The sequence below is a fragment of the Macaca thibetana genome, chromosome X (genome assembly GCF_024542745.1).
Source record: "Macaca thibetana thibetana isolate TM-01 chromosome X, ASM2454274v1, whole genome shotgun sequence".
Classification (NCBI taxonomy): domain Eukaryota; kingdom Metazoa; phylum Chordata; class Mammalia; order Primates; family Cercopithecidae; genus Macaca; species Macaca thibetana.
Window position 1 is genome coordinate 144,733,040 of NC_065598.1, and position 18,652 is coordinate 144,751,691.

At 48.2% G+C, this 18,652-nt stretch overlaps 1 long non-coding RNA gene and 1 pseudogene across 2 annotated transcripts in view; both read left to right on the top strand.

Annotated features, from left to right (window-relative positions):
- The first annotated feature begins 326 nt into the window (after positions 1-326).
- On the top strand, positions 327-8,094 carry LOC126945444 (uncharacterized; annotated as a pseudogene). The gene is made up of 3 exons (XR_007722446.1): positions 327-1,852; positions 2,406-2,463; positions 6,892-8,094. The product of XR_007722446.1 is annotated as an uncharacterized LOC126945444 (transcript).
- A 283-nt stretch (positions 8,095-8,377) lies between these two features.
- LOC126945445 (uncharacterized) overlaps positions 8,378-18,652 on the top strand; it is a 66,926-nt gene continuing 56,651 nt past the window's right edge. Inside the window, exon 1 of the long non-coding RNA XR_007722447.1 lies at positions 8,378-9,420. This is a non-coding gene — a long non-coding RNA (uncharacterized LOC126945445). The remainder of the gene's footprint in view (positions 9,421-18,652) is intronic.

Here is an 18,652-nt window from a genome sequence, read left to right on the forward strand (position 1 = left end):
GAGCGGGGCCGAGAGGAACCCATGGGGTGGGGCTGGGAGCGGGGCTTTGGAAGCAGACGCGGCGAAGTGGGGCTGGGGACGGGGCCAAGATAAACCCCTGGGGTGGGGCTGGGGGCGGTGCTTTGGAAACAGCAACAGGAGAAGCAGGGAGGAGCTGGGGAGAGGCGGGGCTCTGGGCGGGGCGGGGCTTCAGAAGCAGCCGCGGGAGAAGCAGGGCGGGGTTCGGGGCAGGACGGGGCTGAGGAACCACTGGGGAGGGGCTGGGGGCGGGGCTCCGCAGGGAGGTGCTGGAGGAGTAGGGCGGGGCTGGGAAGGGGCGGGGTTGAGAGACCGCTGTGGAGGGGCTGGGGAGCGGGGCCTTGGAAGCAGATGCGGGAGGGGCGGGGCTGAGAGAAACCACTGGGGAGGGTCTGGGGCCCGGGATTTGGAATCAGTGGCGTGAGAAGGGGCAGTGGGAGAACTGAGCGAGGAGCAGCTGCGGGAGGACCCCGCGGACTCCTGAGAACCACCTTGGGGGAGCGGGGGCTTGGGGAGGTGTAGGGTGGAATCACGAGAAAGCTCTGTGGGAGGGCCTGGTGCACAGCTAAGCTGCAGGGTGGAGCTGAGGGAAAGCCAGGCGGTCCCAAAGGAGGAGAAGGGCGGGGTTGTGGCAAAGCGCTGTGGGAGCAGATGGGGCGGGGCTGCGGGAAAGAGCTGGAGGAGGAGGAGCCACGCTGAAGTAACGCTGGCATGTGAGAATGGCGTGGGAGGTGCTAGTGCAGAGCTGAAGGAAAGCTGAAAGCTGCTGGAGTGGGCAGAGGGGTAGGAGAAGCGTGACGGGACTAGAAGAGGCGGAGCTGGGATCGGTGATGAAGGGGGAGCAGGGCGGGGCTGTGGGAAAGAGCTGTGGGAGGAGGAGGTGGGGGTAAGAAGCTGGGGCTGTGGCTGCGGCTGCAGCGGGAACTGGGCCAGAGCTGCTTGGGGAGCCGCATGCAAGAGGAGGGCGTAGTTGTGGGAAAGAGCTGCGGGTGGAACTAGTTAAGTGCTGAGTGGAGGGGGGCGGGGGCGGGACAACTGGGGCGGAAGTGTGGGAGGAACAGCTGGGGCGGAGCTGAGGGAGGAGGAGCAGGGGGGCAGAACAGCTGGGGTGGAACTGTGGGAGCAGCTTGAACGAAGCTGCAAGAGAAGTTGGGGACGGAGTTTCAAGAGGAAAAACGGGGGGTGGAGATGCTGGTGGAGCAGAGCCGAAATGGGGATGGAGCTGAGGCCCTTCTGTGATGCACCCTTAGGCAAGAGTCCAAACTTGCGTGCGGCGACCTAACGGCCCCTCCAGTGTCTACCCCCAGAGGGCGTGGAAGTAGCAAGAAGGGCGGGAACACTTGCCTGGGTTCCATGCAGCTCTAGGCTAAGTCTTGCAGGGCTGAGCGCCCCCAGGCCTGCTCTCCTGTGTCCTAGTCGCTGTCAGTGCCTGCCAGTGGGGTCCAGAGGGACCTTCTTTTTGACGCCTCTTTTGCAAGTGATGAGAAACATCCACACTCTTAATGTCTTGCCTCCTCCGACCTAAGTCGCCCCACACACAGCCCAACTTCCCTGGCAAACTTGCTTTTCAAACTCTCTTCTCCATCTCAGTCAGGGGCTCAGATTCTGTAGTGCTGCCATGCTTTACTCCTCTGTCCCTCCCCTTATCTAGTCTCCCGCATTGACTTTATAAGCAAGTTTTGAGTCCCTGCCTCTGGAGTGCCTGATGAGACAAAACTGCTCCTCGTCCTGCATCCCCGCTGCTACTTGCAGAATTCAGGGCTCGTGGTCCGGAGCCTGCACTGTTCCATGAGCCTCCTGACCAACCTGGAAGCCTCTGTCTTTCCTCCCTCAGGTCTGTCCTCCACATTCCTTTGGCTCAGTTTCTAAGTCACAGATCTGTCCCCAACAATCCTCTAGTGAAAACGCGGCCGGGCCTTCTCAGGTTTAAGTCCTAACAGTTCAGGGAGTCGGCTCAGCTCTCCCCACCCTTAAGCCGAACACTCTTTGGGTTCACGCTGTGCTGTTTAGTCACTGGTCCCCACCAGCCTGCTGTTCCAGGTCTCCTTGCTTTGCACCGGCAGTTTCCCATGGCCTTGTCCTGGTGCACTCCTGACCTCCTTCAAGACACAACTTTAATGTCACTTTCACAGTCCCACCCCGAGTATTAGGGACTTTTGTCTCCAGCTCTGATAGCATTTTCTACATCCCCCATTCCCACTCCACATTAGGCTCTTGCAACCCCTGGTGGCAATTGCTCTGTAAGAGTCTGTGGCTGCCGCAGGGTCTCTTGAGCTCCTTGAAGGCAAGGCCAGTGTTTTACTCATTTCTGAAACTGGGTGCCCAGGGCACAGTATCTACTTAGTAAGTGTTAAACCAGCAAAGGTCTGCCTTCTTGTTTTTTCTAGTGAGATGCACCTACTTCTCCCTGGAGAAGCTCGAGGAAGCAGGAATACTGAAGATGAGGTGAGGAGGAGAGGGTCCCTCTTTATGGGATGTAGGCCGTAGGGCTGCAGGGGACCTTCAGATCACCAGTTGCAATTCCTATGCATGCTAGCATCCCCTCCTGGGTTCCTTCCCCCCAAGAATGGTTGCCAGCTTCTGCCAAACACCCCAGAACCTGCTGGGAGTGGTTTCAAATCATGAGTGAGGATCCCCGGGATGGTGGGTTGCTGTTGCTCCGCCTGTAGCGTCTTGTATGAAGGACTAGAACTTGCATAATGAGCTGGATAGTCACCGTGTGGCTGCTAGCGGGGAAGCCCATGGTGGCTACATAAGAGCTCCCTTTTCCAACTCTCCCAGCTGCCCCTCACTCTCACTCCTGGGTGTGCTGGGCAGTGGGGTGCAATGCGCACGTGGGTGCACACTCTCCCTGAGACCTCCCACAGAGGTCTCATCTGTGGTCGGATGAGGAGAGGAAGTCCAAGTAAAGCAGCTGCAGCGGTGAGTGGGCCTAGGAAGAATGGCATCACCAGGCCAGGTAGGGATGCGGGTGGTGTTCAGCTATCCCTGAGAAAGGGACCAGAATGCACCTGAGTCTTCATTTTCATTCCCAATAGCAGGTCAGCACCAGACCCGAAAACGCTCTGATTTCTGCCCTCCACGCCATACTCTCTTCACCTGCTGCCTCCTCATTCCTCCCATTAACAATGTCCTGGCAGGAACAAGACTTTCCCCTCCCTCTCTGCTTGTCTCTTAGCAGGTCAGGTCGGCCTTCACCTCCCCAGGCCCGTCCTGCTCCTGCCTTCCCCTGTGGGGCCCTCCGTGGATGCTCTGGAGCCCCAGGCAATAGCCAACTGCGGGCATGCGGGGCCTTCTCGGGTTCTTTGCTGTGCTCCCATGAAACCGCTCTGCTTGGCTGCACCCCACTAGCACACACTCAACTGACCCCAACTCCTGGGGCTGGGGGTGTGTCTCCTCAAAGTCTGCTTTCTTCTTCAGGCCTTGCTTGCAAGCCCATTGTGCTACACGTTGTGTCTCTTTTAGGAAGCCCTTGGCTTTTCCAAAGATCCTGCTTTGCAGCTGACTGTACCCTCTGCCTGCCTCCCCCAAGATACTGCCTCCTTCCTGAAACCAACCCCCCGCCCCCAGGTCTTCCTTCCTTCCTCATCCCCAGGGAGCCCCCTGCAGAGCTCCCTGTCCATCCCAGTGGCCTTCTGAGCCTTGCCTCGCCTCCCTTCCCCTCCCTTCCCTTCCCTTCCCTTCCCTTCCCTTCCCTTCCCTTCCCTTCCCTCCCCTCCCCTCCCCTCCCCTCCCCTCCCCTCCCCTCCCTTCCCCTCTCCCCTGCTGCCCTCCGCTCTCCTCCCCTCCCCTGCCCTGCACCCCCCTGCCCTGCCCTGCCCTCTCCTGCTCTGTCCTCTCCCTCTATGGCAGGCTAGCCTCCCTGGCCACAGCTGTCCCCTGGGAATTTGCCATCACCTTCCCTCTCTGTGCTCAGTATCCCTGACTGTGTAGTCCCTCTCTTCCGCCCACATGCTCCCCTAGGGAAGCATTGTTTTTGCTCAGCGTGATTTCTGTGCGACGACTCCTGTTTTCTGAGCCTGTCACCCCCTTCCTCTTCCCTTGCCTCCCCACTGAGACTTTCCAGAGTGCAGCCACCTCCCCTCACTGTGCTTTTTTGACTCTGAGGCCCAGGAGGAAGTTGCCCTCCTCTGGAGAGGGTTCGCGTTTGATCCAGCCTAGTGTTCTGGGGCACGGCCAGTCTGGGATTGCTTTGACTCTAATTCACGGTTTTCCTTCAGATGCTTCTTGTTCAGCCTGCCTTCCTCGTCTAGGAAATGGCTTTTGCCCGTTTCTCTTTTTCTTTTCCTTTTTTTTTTTTTTTTTTTTTTTGAGACGGAGTCTCGCTCTGTCGCCCAGACTGGAGTGCAGTGGCCGGATCTCAGCTCACTGCAAGCTCCACCTCCCGGGTTCACGCCATTCTCCTGCCTCAGCCTCCCGAGTAGCTGGGACCACAGGCGCCCGCCACCTCGCCCGGCTAGTTTTTTGTATTTTTTAGTAGAGACGGGGTTTCACTGTATTAGCCAGGATGGTCTCGATCTCCTGACCTTGTGATCCGCCCGTCTCGGCCTCCCAAAGTGCTAGGATTACAGGCTTGAGCCACCGCGCCCGGCCTTTTTTTTTTTTTTTTTTAGATGGAATTTCGTTCTTGTTGCCTAGGCTGGCGCAATCTCGGCTCACCACAACTTTCGCCTTCCAGGTTCAAGTGATTCTCCTTCCTCAGCCTCCCCAGTGATGGGATGACAGATATGCACCACCATGCCTGGCTAAGTTTGTATTTTTAGTAGAGATGGAGTTTCTCCATGTTGGTCAGGCTGGTCTGGAACTTCGACCTCAGGTGATCCACCTGCCTCGGCCTCCCAAAGTGCTGGGATTATAGGCGTGAGCCACTGTGCCCGGCTTGCCCATTTTTCTATTGAGTCACTTGCTTTGTTGGTATGGAGTTATAGGAGCTCTTTCTGAATTCTGCCTCAAACCCCATGTTGGTTTTTTGTATTTCAGAGACCACATCTGCTCAGGGGTTTATTCTTCCGTCTCTTTGCAGGGCTGTTTTGGACTCAGTATTCACCTAAGCACTCCAAACTGTAAGTAACCCCAGAGGTCATGGAGTGTCCCACTGCCCCTCCTTCTGGAGGCTGTGGCCCCTCCCCCAAAGAGGAGGTGCTTGCATGCGTGCAGTGCCCCGCCCATTAGATTAGAGAGGGCTCCCTTCTTTGCTCTCTTGCACTCATTTGTCCGCCTTTTAGCTTTCCTTTTCTGCCCTGGACTCACACAGGGTCGCGTGAACGTGTGGTGTAGCAGGAGGAGACAGGTAAAGTGGAGGAATAGGAGCTGGAGGGGAGCAGGAGGGAAGAAAAGAGGAGGGGGGGGGGAAGAGAGGGAGCGGGTTGGAGGAGGAGAAGGGGAGGAGGAGGAGATGAGACCAAGGAGAAGAGGTGAAGGAGGAGAGAAGGACACAGAAAAGAAGAGAGGAGGAGATGGAGAAGAGGAGGAGGAGCAGCAAAGGAGGAAGAAGAGGAAGAGGACAAGAAGCGCAAGTGAGGAGGACGGGGGAGTAAGAGGAGAGGAGAAGGACAGAAGAAAAAGGAGAGACAGATGTGGAGGAGAGGAGGCAGAGGAGAGGAGGAGATGAGAAAGAGAAGGGAAGAAGGAGAGGAGAGTGATGAGCGGGGAGGAGGAAGAGAGAACAGGAGAAGGAGAAAGGAGGAGAAGAGGAGGAGTGAGAGAAAGGAGGAGGAGAGGAGGAGAGGGGAGGACGGGGAGAGGGAGAAGGAGAGAAATAGGAGGAGGGAGGAAAGGAGGAGAGGTGTAGGAGGAAGAGGAGAGGATGAGAGAAGGAGCAGAGGAGGAGGAGAAGGAGAGGAAGAGGAGGAGATTTGGAGGAAGAGGAGAGGTGGAGGAAGAAAGGAGGAGGCAGAGAAGAGGAGAAAGCAGAGAGGAGGAGGCAGAAGAAAGGAGGACCAGGAGGAGAGGAGGAGGAGGAAAGGATGAAGAGGAGGAATAGAATAAGAGGAGCAGAGGAAAAGGAGGAGGAGGTGGGGGAGGAGTGGAGAGGAGAGGAGGAGGAACAGAGTTGGAGGAGGTGGAAGAGAGAAGAGGAGAAGGAGGAGAGGAAGAGAGAAGGAAATGAGAAGGAGAAAAGTGGGAAGAAGAGAGAAGAGGAGAGAGGAGAGGATGAGGAGGAGCGGAGGAGAAGGAGAGCAGGAGGGGGAGGAGGAGGAGAGTAAGAAGAGGAAATGAGGAAGAAAGAAGGACAGGAGATGGAGAGGAGGAAGAGAGTATTAGGAGGGGAGGAAGAGGGGAGGAGGGGGGGAAAAGGAAATGAGGAGGAGGAGGAGGCTGCAGCGCCCTTATCAGGCTCCAGTTCTCGGTGTGCCCCGTTCTGTAAGACACTCCGCTGTGGTCAACCCTGGCCTGCAGAGGATTCCCGCGCTGGATCTCTGAGGGATGCTGGCGCCCTCTCTCCAGCACATTCCTGATGCCCTTGCTGACGCATGTGTCCTCTGGGCCCTGTCCTGAAACATGATCCTCCAGGGTGTCTTCTGGCCTAACCTCTTCTGTCAAGTTCCAGCAAACTCACTTTGCTTAGCCTTTGAATCCCTTCCTTCACCATCTGCCATGACAATTCGGGCCTTTCACCGTCACTCAGGCCTGGACCATCACTGATGCCCATCCCATGCCATCCACAGGTTTGCCCCATCCCTTCGGCTCCCTACCAGGGCATTCAGTTGTGTTGAGCAGCAGAGTGTCTCCAAGTCCCTTGTGTAGTTTTCGTTTCCGGCCCCCACTGGTTGAGCTGCATCCGGGTCCCATCCCACAGGGACCCCCCGGCCGCTGCAGGTGCATGCTGATCCTGCAGCTCCTCAGGGGTGTCATGGCTTTCCCCCTTCCCAGACCCAGCACACCCTGCCTGCGCAGCTCTGTGCTGCACCTTCACTCTAGTCACGGGTGTGGCAGTCAGCTCACCAATTCCTCCTGCTTCCCTGGGACTCGCTGGCTTTTAGTCCCTCGGCAAACTGGGACTGTTGATCACCCTACCCGGCAGCCAGTGATAAGGTGAGGGCCGCTCCTGGGAGGGAGGACACCTGTGGGGAAAATGCTTGTGTTATTTATTTCTCCTTCGGGATAGGGTGCCTGCAGTGCTTCATGGGAGGGGTGGGCTGATGCTGCAAGCTCAGAAGTTTCAAGGGCATCTAGGGAGACCAGATACTCAGAGACCTTCTCTTAGATGTGCGTGTTCCATGTATCAGGGATGCAGGTTTTCCCAGCAGGACTTGTGTCATTGGCATGACAGACCTGCCTTGGCTGAGCGTTCAACTGTCTTTGGAGTTCAGCCACCTTAGCAAGTCCTGGGTTTGTTCTTCAGACTTTGCCGCTTGCCCATTGCTTGGATCGGGGGCTACTTTGTAAACCACCAGGAAGACTCCAGTGTTTCTGCTTAATTTTTAGATGTTTGTTAATTGCCCTTGGCCTCTCATTAATCCCGGTGGGTCCTTCAGGAAACATACCGTTCCCTGAGTTTTCATTTCCAGGCATCTGCCCTGCCTGGATCTCCTCGCCTTCCAGGAACTTCCTCTTCACAAGCCGCGGCCATCCCAGCAAAAGTTCTAACATCGAAGGTCTAGCAGCTAGCCTGCCATCTTGTGCCTAGAGCCACCTGCGTGCCACCTACCCCCGAAGATGGGAACCTCGTTGCCAGTTGGGGAGATGCAGGGCAATCCTGTACCAAGACCCCATCTTACCACCTGTTTTCTCGGACCACTCTGGAACCCACTGTCTCAGATTGGGTCCTCCAGGAAGCAGACTGTGAGAGCGAGTTGGCAGGACCAAAGGTTTACTGGGGCTAACTAACCCTCAGGAAAGGGACAGGAAGGAAGCAGGGCTGGAGAGCAGGTTGAGCCCGACCTGACAGTCTTGAGCAGCCCAGCAGGGAGGTGTGGAGCAAGGGTTGCCCAGTAGAGGGGCCTGCATTGGGCATGGGTGGTGGGGTCCACATGGTACCTGGCACACAGCAGGCTGTGCAATCCATATTAACTGCCTGGATGAATTAATGCCCAGGAAAGGTGCCCTGGAGAACGGGTATGTGCTGAGCATAATAGGGAAGGGCCCAGCATCTGCCTTGGCATAGGCAGAACTGTGCTGTGCCCTGCAACAGGCCACCTGAGAGCTGCTTTCATCTTGTGTGTGCATTAGACAACTGCCAGGGGCATGAAGGGGATGTGCTTCCAGGGCATTTGCTGGCAGGGTGTCTCGTGATCTCTTGGTATTGGTGTGAGCACAGCCTGACAGGAGACGGCAGATCTCAGTGCAAAGTATCATGTCAAAAAGCAGATCGAAGCCAGGCCCCCTCCTGGAAGAGGCTCCTTGAAGGTTGGTGCACACTCATGTCTTTGTTACTTGTAAGGGGGCATCTTACAGGCAAGAGGAGTTAGGTGAATGTGAAGAGGAAGGAACTGCTCACTCTGGGCAAGGGGCTGGGGGAGGCTTCGTAGAGGACCGGGTGTTTGAGCTGGGCCTTGAAGGTCGAAAGGGTTTTGTTAGGTGGGAAATGGGGGAAGGACAGCCTGAAGGGGTTAGGTACCTTCAAGGAGCCCAGAGAAGGTTGGTGGCTGGAGCAGACCCATTCGTAGAGTGAAGTCATGGGAGAAGAGGCTGGGAAACTAGATTGGGTCCAACTCCTAAAGGCCCACTGAAGGAGTGTGGGTTGTACGCTGGGTGCAGCAGGTGAGTGTCCTCACTTGGGTTTCACTGTCAGCATTTTTAAAAGGCAAACTGGTTCTCTTCCTGAGGAGAATTCATTGATTCACTCATGTGGCCAGTAAGTCATCTGGGCCAGAGGTGGGTGGGGAGATGATCGGGGTGCAAGTGTCACCTTCAATCACAGCATAATTGCCCTTGCTTTCTTACCTCTCATTTAGATATTTCAATACTTGCTCAGGTTTCCTGTACCCTCCTTCATTCTCCCTTCCCAGCCATACTACTTATGGGGAGACTTTCTCTTTATAAAATGACCGTTAGTCTTATCAAATTAATCCTAAAGTAGTACCATCAATTTCCCCCTAAAATACCAACAAGACCCCTGCTTGAAACTACTTGTACATTAGGGACAGAGAAGAGTTCATGAGAATCAGCATTTTCTGAGGACTCCATCTGTCTTCTGAGAGAGAGTTCTCCTGCTGGTGCCTCCTCTGTAGTAAAGCAAAGGTAACATTCCTGCAAGGCTTTGAAGCTTATAACGTACTTGTCTTTAGGTTCTTGTGTTGTGTTCTGGGTCAGCAGGAATGCCTCTCCAGGTCCTTTTTCTCATCCTAATGTGACACTGAATTCTTCACAGGCTCCTGGGACCACATTATCATTCTCTTCACTCAAGAGATGAGGATGCTGAAATTCAGAGAGGGGAAGTGATTTGCCTCAGCTTGTGCTGTAAGTGATCAAGGCAGGACTCAACCAGTCTTTTTGACCCTGACTATGGTGATTTGATCTCTGTACCCACAAGATAGTGGTGGAATGGTGGAGTATGGTACCTAGAAGGCCCTTTCTAGCTCAGGACACATTTGATGGTGTGACTGTTTAGGAATTCAGTCCTGACCAGTTTAAGAGGTTGTGATTCTTAGCTGTCTCTGGCTCCTGGTTTGCCCAGTTTAATCCTGGCCTGCTCAGCAAAACAACTCTCTGTCTGTGGTCCAAGAATCCTGACATCTCTGAACTAGTCCTCCTCCTATCCACTCAATATCGACAGAATCTCATGATACATCCTCCTGGCTCAGCCATGGAATAAAGCCAGCTCTGTTGTTTTGATCCTTGTGTTGTGCCCCAGCTTAGGAAGAATAACTCTTCAGGCTGCCTCTCCCATGCTAGGTCACATGCAGGTCACACATTCCCAGGTAAATTTTGCACTTTGTTTATCTGGAATTTGTCTTAATTTCCTTGTCCTTGTTTCTGATTGTGTACTTTCTTCCGTTCTGTCTCATTATCTGGGCCCTACGTCTTTTCTCATGGTTTCTCTTCTGTAAGTCTCTAGACCCCATGCAAGTACACAGTGAAGTGAATGAAGTTTAAGATAAAGCTTCAGTGTCTTTTGCTTACACAGCCCCTAGCATCATGGTCCTACAGTTGTATGGTTTGGAAAATCTACAAAAGATACTTTAACCACAGTTGGTTCAGGGAATCTTTCTTTCCACTATGCTGTCTCTATCCCTCTTGCCTGTGTGTTGGGTAGCAATGCAATAACCATGGTCATGTTGGGAATTCAACTAATGGGACTTTAAGTTGGGATTCATTTAGTTTAGGATATATAGGGGTCCACAAACAATTTCATGTATTTCCCAGTTATTGCCAGCTGCCCTTTATTATTGAAATAGCTTGCAGGAATACTTCTGCTTACTATGCTAATGCATCCGGTGTTAGGACAAGAGGGGTGAGGCTGGAGGGTACATTGCAATGTCACTGTGACTTGCAGCACTTGACATCAGGGGTATGTTGGCAGTGGAGGAGAACCAAGATTCACAGTATACAGCACCAGAAGCTAGTCTGTGGAAAAATCTTCCAGTCATCAATCAGGTGTGTAAAATTGTAAGTGAAGGATTCCATTTTCATTGAAAAGCAAAAGTGCCCTCTTGTCAGGAATATACCCAGCGTACAGTGTACGCAACTATAAATACAAGATACGTTTATTTGCACATTTGGAAGGGGGTTTTGTAAAATGGCATTTTTCAGAATTCCTGTGATTGTAGGACACGGACCTGTAGGAGGACTAGAAACATTGAATAGTATGCAGAAGAGTTGTGCTGGACAGGCACAGAATTAAACTGGGCAAACCAGGGGCCAGAGACAGCTAAGAAACACAACCTCTTAAATTGGTCAGGACTGAATTCCCAAACAGTGACAACATCAAATGTGTCCTGAGCTAGAAAGGGCACAGTCACAGTTCCTGTGACTGCTACCCTTAGAAAGACCTGCTTGGAAGTTACGCTCCCTGCTGGCATCTGGAAACTTGACTCTCAGAATTTCCCTAGTCAACAGTTAACTGATAAGGTGGCTCACTGTGCCTTGATTGTTAATACAAACAATGTAGTTTATGCTGAACACCTGCTTTCTTTCTGGGAGTCTGGAATTTTGGTGCATGCTAGGCAGAGGATGTCTCTGTTACCAAACCCCAGTGTAAACTGTGGGCAATGCGTCTGGGCTTCTCTGGCCAGAAACATCACACGTGCCACTGCATATTTGTTGCCGAGAAAAGCATGTGCTCTGTGTGGCCCCTCATGGGAGGGAGAAAGCATAAGGAAGTCTGTTCATGGGCTCCTCCAAACTTTGCCTGTGTCTTTTCTGCTTGTGGTCTGGCTGTGTGCCCTAAGTACATTGCTGTAATAAATCTTAGTTGTGATTATAACTATATGCTGAATCCCGTGTTTCCAACTATAACAAACAAGAAAAGCAGGAATAACATACTACAGAAGTGCATGAGGCAATTAAGTACTAAAGATAAGTAGCTATTTATGTATTTTTTTCTAAATTTTCAGATGTTTCTAGCATTTGTCAACTTTTTCAAATGTGTGTGTTCTTTTTTTTTCTCATTTTAAATATTGGCTTTTGTTCCCAATTTTATATTGGTAATTTTGCATTCTTATACTTAAAGGCGGCCCCAAATGTTACAAGCTTCAAGCCCCACAAAACCTGGATCTGTGTCTGTCTTGGATCCAAGACTTGCTGCCTCATGTCGGTTTTCCTATTGTCACTTCATATTACACAGGTGGGGAAATTAAAACCAAGAGAGGGGAAGCTAACCTTACTTGGCAAAACCGGGACAGGATCCAGTTCTTCCAATTCTCAATTTAATGAATGCTCTTTCCCACTATTCCGTAAAAGTTTTTTGATAACTTGTCTGTAAATATCGGTCATGGTACATTGTCCACTGGGTGGCACTCAAGAGACTGAAATTCGAGTTCCTTCTCTTTGAGTAGATGGGTAATCTTGAACTAGTCCCTTTCCCTCCTGGGACAGATTTTCCCAGTTTGTTAAATAAAGGGGCTGGATTAAATGCTCTTTACAGACCTTTCTCTCTCAGATATTCCCTGAGTTTTTCATTCTAGAAATGCTGGAATCATATAATTGTAATTTAAACTAGTAAAGTTCTTCTTGTTCTTGAATCTTCTTCATCTCTAAAATGGAAATAAAATACATACCTCTCGTAGTTATTATGAAGCTCCTGGCACTGTTCATGGTAGAGCAGGTCATCAAAAGTTGCTTGCATCCTTCTGTCCAATTGGGAACAAAAGCTTTCATGTATAATTCTCACTCCTCTCACTTGGAATCGATCTTATCAGAAAACCTAAAATTTTTTTTCAATCAATTTAGAAGTTTATTTTGCCAAGGCTAAGGACATGCCTGTGACACTGTCTAAGGGGGTCCTGGTGACATGCCCAAGGTGGTCAGGCCACAGGTTGGTTTTTAGGGAGATATAAGACATCAATTGATACGTGTTGAGATGTACATTGGTTTGGTCTGGAAAAGCAGGACAAATGGAAGTTGGAGGACTTCCGGGTCATAGGCAGGTTCAGAAATTTTCTGACTGGCATTAATAATTGGTTGAGTTCTTATCTAAAGACCTGGAATCATTAGAAGGGAATGTCTGGTTTATGATAAGGAGTTGTGGAGACCACAGTTTTATCATGCAGATGAAACCTACAGGTAGCAGGCTTCAGAGAGAATGTAAATGTTTCTTAGTAGACTTAAAGAGTCTATTCTATCAGTCTTAAGGTCTGTGTTCATGTTAATGGTAATGAGGCATGTCCGACTCCCCCTTCCCCATCATGTCCTGAACTAGTTTTTCAGGTTAACTTTGGAATGCCCTTGGCCAAGAGGAGGGGTCCATTCAGATGGTTGGGGAGCTTAGAATTTTATTTTTGGTTTACATTCTTTCCTTCTGGCCAGGATTTGTCAGAGGCAACATCAATGGCCAAACTTTTATTTTGTCCCATAGCATTGTGGAGATGGTTTGGCTGCCTGCCCCAGGTCCGTCCTGTTCCTTGGTAGGACCACTGTGGCCAAGAGACTTACAGCCAAAAGACTTATAGACAATTTAAATTTTCTAGACCCGACAGGAATGGACGTGGACAGGCATTTATTACTCCTTAACAATTTTTAAGTAATGTAAAATCCAACAAACAAAAAGTAAAAGGCAAGATTACAAAATTGGCTTATCTATCTTTACCTTCTATTAATTGAGCTACTGTAATCTTGGTTTTAGTTACAGACTTACAGCAATTGGCTATATAAGCAAACCTAAATTTTAAAAAGAAAAGAAAATGAAGCATACATTTAAAACTTTTAAAACTTTTTTTTTGAAATAGGGTTTCGCTTTGTCACTCAGGCTGAAGTGTAGTGATGTGATCATAGCTTTCTGCAGCCTTGACCTCCTGGGCTCAAGTGATCCTCCCACCTCAGCCTCCTTAGTAGCTAGGACCACAGGCATACACCAGCACACCCAGCAAATTAAAAAAAAATTTTTTTAAAGATGAGGTCTCACTATGTTGCCCAGGCTAGTCTGAAATTCCTGGCCTCAAGCAATCCTCCTGCCTCAGCCTCCCAAAGCACTGAGATTACAGGCATGAGCTACCATGCCTGGCCTAAAACATGTTTAATGGAAGTATAATTTGCAAATAGAAAACATGCCCAAATATTAAGTGAATGCACTGATGAACATTCACAACTTAACAAGATAGCCAGCACTTAAATCACAAAATAGAACACCGCTAGGACCTCTTTGTAATACCCTCCAAGTCACTACTTCTGCCCAAAGGTAATTGCTATTTTGCAACATTTTTTATTACTTTACATAAATGGGATCATACTCTATGTACTCTTATTACTGTCTGGATTTTTATATTAAATATTGCTTGTGAGATTCATCCATGTTGTCATGTGAGCAATACTTTGTTCTCATTGCCATGTACTGTTCCATTTTATCAGTATACCGTGATTTATTTACCCATTCCACTATTTGTACATACTGGAATTGTTCCCAGGTTTTTGTAATACAAACAGAGCTGCTATGAACATGCTTGGATTTACTTTCTTTGGTGAATATGTGTTACTGTTATGTATATGTCTAGAGGTAAAATTGATGATTTATGGGATATGCATATGTTTAATTTTAGCAGATATTGAAAAACAGATTTCTAAAGCGGCTGTAGCAATTTACATTACCACCAGCAATGTGTGAGTTCCATTTGCTCTCCGTCCTTGACAGCACATGTTGTCACTTAGGTGGGTATGCAGGGGGATCCTTTTTTGGCATGTTTACTTATTTTTTTACATAGTGCAAACTGGTGTGGTGTACCGTTTTATGGCTTTTGCCTAATGCCATCACTACAGTTAAGTTACCAAACGATTCCGTCACCTCAGCAATTGCTTTGTACCTTCTCTTGGTATTCAACCCCTTCTCCATTCTCAGCCTTGGCAGCCGCTGATCTAATTTCCATTCCCATAGTTTTCCAGATTATCAAAGAAACAGAATGATATGGTTGTAACCTTTTGGATGTGGCTTCTTTCAGGTAACAAAATGCTTCTGAGATTTAACTATGTTGTTGTGTTATCAGTAGTTCATTCCTTTGTGTGTGTGTGATAGTCTCGCTCTCTTGCCCAGGCTGGCGTGCAGTGGTGCAATCTCGGCCCACTGCAACCTCTGCCTCCCACGTTTAAGGGATTCTCATGCTTCAACCTCCCAAGTAGCTGGAACTACAGGCGTGCACCACCGCGCCTGGCTAATTTTTATATTTTTAGTAGAGACGAGATTTCGCCATGTTGACCAGGCTGGTCTCGAACTCCTGGCCTCAAGTGATCCACCTGCCTCTGGCTCTCGAATTGCTGGGATTACAGGTGTGAGCCACTGCACCCAGCCCAGGAGTTCATTGCTTTTTACTGCTGGGTCATATTACATTGTATAGATGTACCACATTTTGTTTATGAGTCCTATAGTTGAGGGATATTTGGTTTGTTTCCATTTTTTCTCTATTATGGATAAATTGTTATAAACATTTGTGTACAGGGTTTGTGTGAACATAGTTTTTATTTCTTTTGAGTAAATATTCAGGAGTGAAATTGCTGGGTTACTTGGTAAATTGCTGGGTTATAGTTCTTTTTAAGAACTTGTCAAACTTTTTGCAGAGTTGCTGTACCATTTTGCATTCCCACTAGCAGGGCTTGAGAGTTCCAGTTGTTCCACATTCTTGCCAGCACCTGGTACTGCTAGTTTTTCTGTGTATGTTTTTGTTTTGTTTTGCCACTCTAAGGTGTATAGTGGTATCTCTTTCTGGTTATAATTTGCGTTTCTGTAATGATTATTAATGTTGAACATCTTTTAACATGCTCATTTGCCATCCATATAACTTCTTTGGTAAATCTTCTGTTTATATTCTCGTCCATTCAAAATATTGGGTTGCTTGTTTTCTTATGGTTAATTTTAAAACTTTATTTGGAAATAATTATAGATTTAAAGGAAGTTGCAAAGAAATGTATTCCCTTCACTCACTCTCCCCCAGTGTTAACATCTTGCCTAACTATGGTACAATATTAATATCAGAAAATTGACATTGGTACAATCCACAGAGGTTATTCAGATTTTACCAGTTATACTTGTGTGTGTGTGTTTCTATGCAGTTTTATCACATGTATGGTTTTGTGTAGGTTCCACAACAATCAACGTACAGAACTGTGTCATCACCACAATGTTCCTCTCATACTACCTCTCCACAGCCTCACCCACTTCCTACTGTATATCCTTTACCCTTGTCAACCACTATTTGGTTTACCATCTGTATAATGTTGTTCCAAGGATGTTATATACATGGAAGCATACTATATAGTGTGTTTCCTTTTCGTATTTGCTTTTTTTCCACTCAGCATAATTCCTGGAGGTTCCTTCGAGTTGTTACATGTATCAATAGTTCATTCCTTTTTATTGCTGGATAGTATTTCATAGTATGGATGTACTATAATTTAAGCATTGTCAATTTTGGTAGTTTCCACTTTGAGCTATTCCAAATAAAGTTTCTGTGAGCATTCATATACAAGTTTCTACATTAACATAAGTTTTCATTTCTCTGGGGTGAATGCCCAAGAGTGCTATTGATGGGTCATTTCGTAAATCTGTTTTTTTTTTTTTTTGAGATGGAGTCTTGTTCTCTCACCAGGCTGGAGTGCTGTGGCACGATCTTGGCTCACTGCAACCTTCAACTCCCTGGTTCAAGAGATTCTCCTGCCTCAGCCTCCTGAGTAGCTGGGATTACAGGCATGCGCCACCACGCCCACTAATTTTTATATTTTTAGTAGAGACGGGGTTTCACCATGTTGGCCAGGATGGTCTTGATCTCCTGACCTCATAATCCGCCTGCCTTGGCCTCCCAAAGTGCTGGGATTACAGGCGTGAGCCACTGTGCCTGGCCAATCCATTTTTAGTGTTCAAAGAAACTGCAAACCACCGTAGCACATGTATAGCTATGTAACAAACCTGCACATTCCGCACATGTACCCCAGAACTTAAAGTACGATAATAATAATAATAATAATACTAGTAATAATTTTAAAGAAGAAACTGCCAAACTATTTTCCAGAGTGATTGTGCAATTTTACATTTTGACCACCGATGTCAGTGATCCATTTGCTCCACATCTTTGTTAGCATTTGGTGTTGTCACAGTGTTTTATTTTATCCACTTTGATAGGTTTGTAGCAGTATCTCATTGTGGTTTTAATTTGCATTTTCTTGAGGGCTAATGATATTGAACATCTTTTCATGTGCTTATTTGGCATCTGTGTATCCTTTTCAGTTAAATGTCTTTTGCCTCTTTTCTAATTGGATTTTTTTTAATGTTGAGTTTTGAGAGTTCTTTATATATTCCAGATATAAGTCCTTTGTGGGATATATAACTTGCAGATTTTTCTCTCCGTCTGTAATTTGTCTTTTTTCATCTCCTTGAAAGAGTTTTTCACAGAGCAAAGTTTTTAAATTTGATGAGGTATAATTTTCAATTTTTACTTTTATGGGTCATGCTTTTGATGCCAAGTGTAAGAACTCTTCACCTAATCTTATGTCTGAAGATTTTCTCTTGTGTTTTTTTGAAAAGTTTTACATTTTTACATTTCACACTATGTTCCATTTTGAGTTAAAGTTTGAGGTTTAAGTCAAGGTTCATTTTTCTTTTTCTTTCTTTCCCCCTTCCATATATGTCCAGTTGCTTCAACACCACTTACTGAAAAAGCTCTGCCTCTTCCTTTGAATTGGTTTTGCACCTTTGTCAGAAATCAGTTGGGCATCTTTGTGTGGATCTATTTCTGTCTCTGATATTCTTTTTCTTTTCTTTTTAAGAGTCAGGGTCTGCATGCCCAGGCTGGAGTGCAGTGATGCAATCATGGCTCACTCCTGGGCTTAAACAATTCTCCTGCCTCAGCCTTCTGAGTAGCTAGGACTACAGGTGTGCGCCACCATATGCAGCTTTTTAATTATTATTATGTTTTGTAGAGACAGAATCTCCTTCTGTTGCCCAGGCTAGTCTCAAACTCCTGGCCTCAAGTGATCCACCTTGGCCTCCCAAAGTATATGCTATTCTATTCTATTGTTCTATGTGTCTATACTTCCTTCAGTACCACACTGTGTGGATCATTATTACTGTTGAATTTAGAGGGTTGTTTTTTTTTATTCTGGATACAAGTCCTTCTTCAGATTTATGATTTGCAAATATTCTTTTCCAGTCTGTGGTTAGTCCTTTTATTCTCTCGAAAGTGTTCTTTACAAATATCTTTCTTTTATTAATTTCCAATATCGCCTGATAACATACTTTTTTTTTGGAAACACAGTCTCACTCTGTCACCCAGGCTGGAGTGCAGTGATGCTATCTTGGCTCACTGCAACCTCTGTCTCCCAGATTCAAGCGATTCTCATACCTCAGCCTCCCAAGTAGCTAGAATCACAGGCGCGCACCAGCATGCCCCGCTAATTTTTGTATTTTTAGTGGAGACAGGGTTTCTCCATGTTGGCCAGGCTGATCTCGAACTCCTGGCCTCAAGCAATCTGCCCGCCTTGGCCTCCCAAACTGCTGGGATTACAGACGTGAGCCACCACGCCCAGCTCCTGAGAATATACTTTTAATGATTTCAATTCTTTTAAATTTGTTGAGTTTTTTTTTTTTTTTTTTTTTGAGACGGAGTCTCGCTCTGTCGCCTGGGCTGGAGTGCAGTGGCCGGACCTCAGCTCACTGCAAGCTCCGCCTCCCGGGTTCCCGCCATTCTCCTGCCTCAGCCTCCCGAGTAGCTGGGACCACAGGCACCCGCCACCTCGCCCGGCTAGTTTTTTGTATTTTTAGTAGAGACGGGGTTTCACCGTTTTAGCCAGGATGGTCTCGATCTCCTGACCTCATGATCCGCCCGTCTCGTCCTCCCAAAGTGCTGGGATTACAGGCTTGAGCCACCGCGCCCGGCCTTAAATTTGTTGTTTTTTATGGCCCACAGTATGGTTGATCTCTATGAACAGTCCATGTGCTGCTGAAAAACATGCATTGGATGTAGTTTTAAAAATACATATCAGTTAAGTCAAGGTGAATAGTAGTGCTGTTTAAGTAATTTATGCCATCACTAATTTTCTGCCTACATTTTCTTTCAGT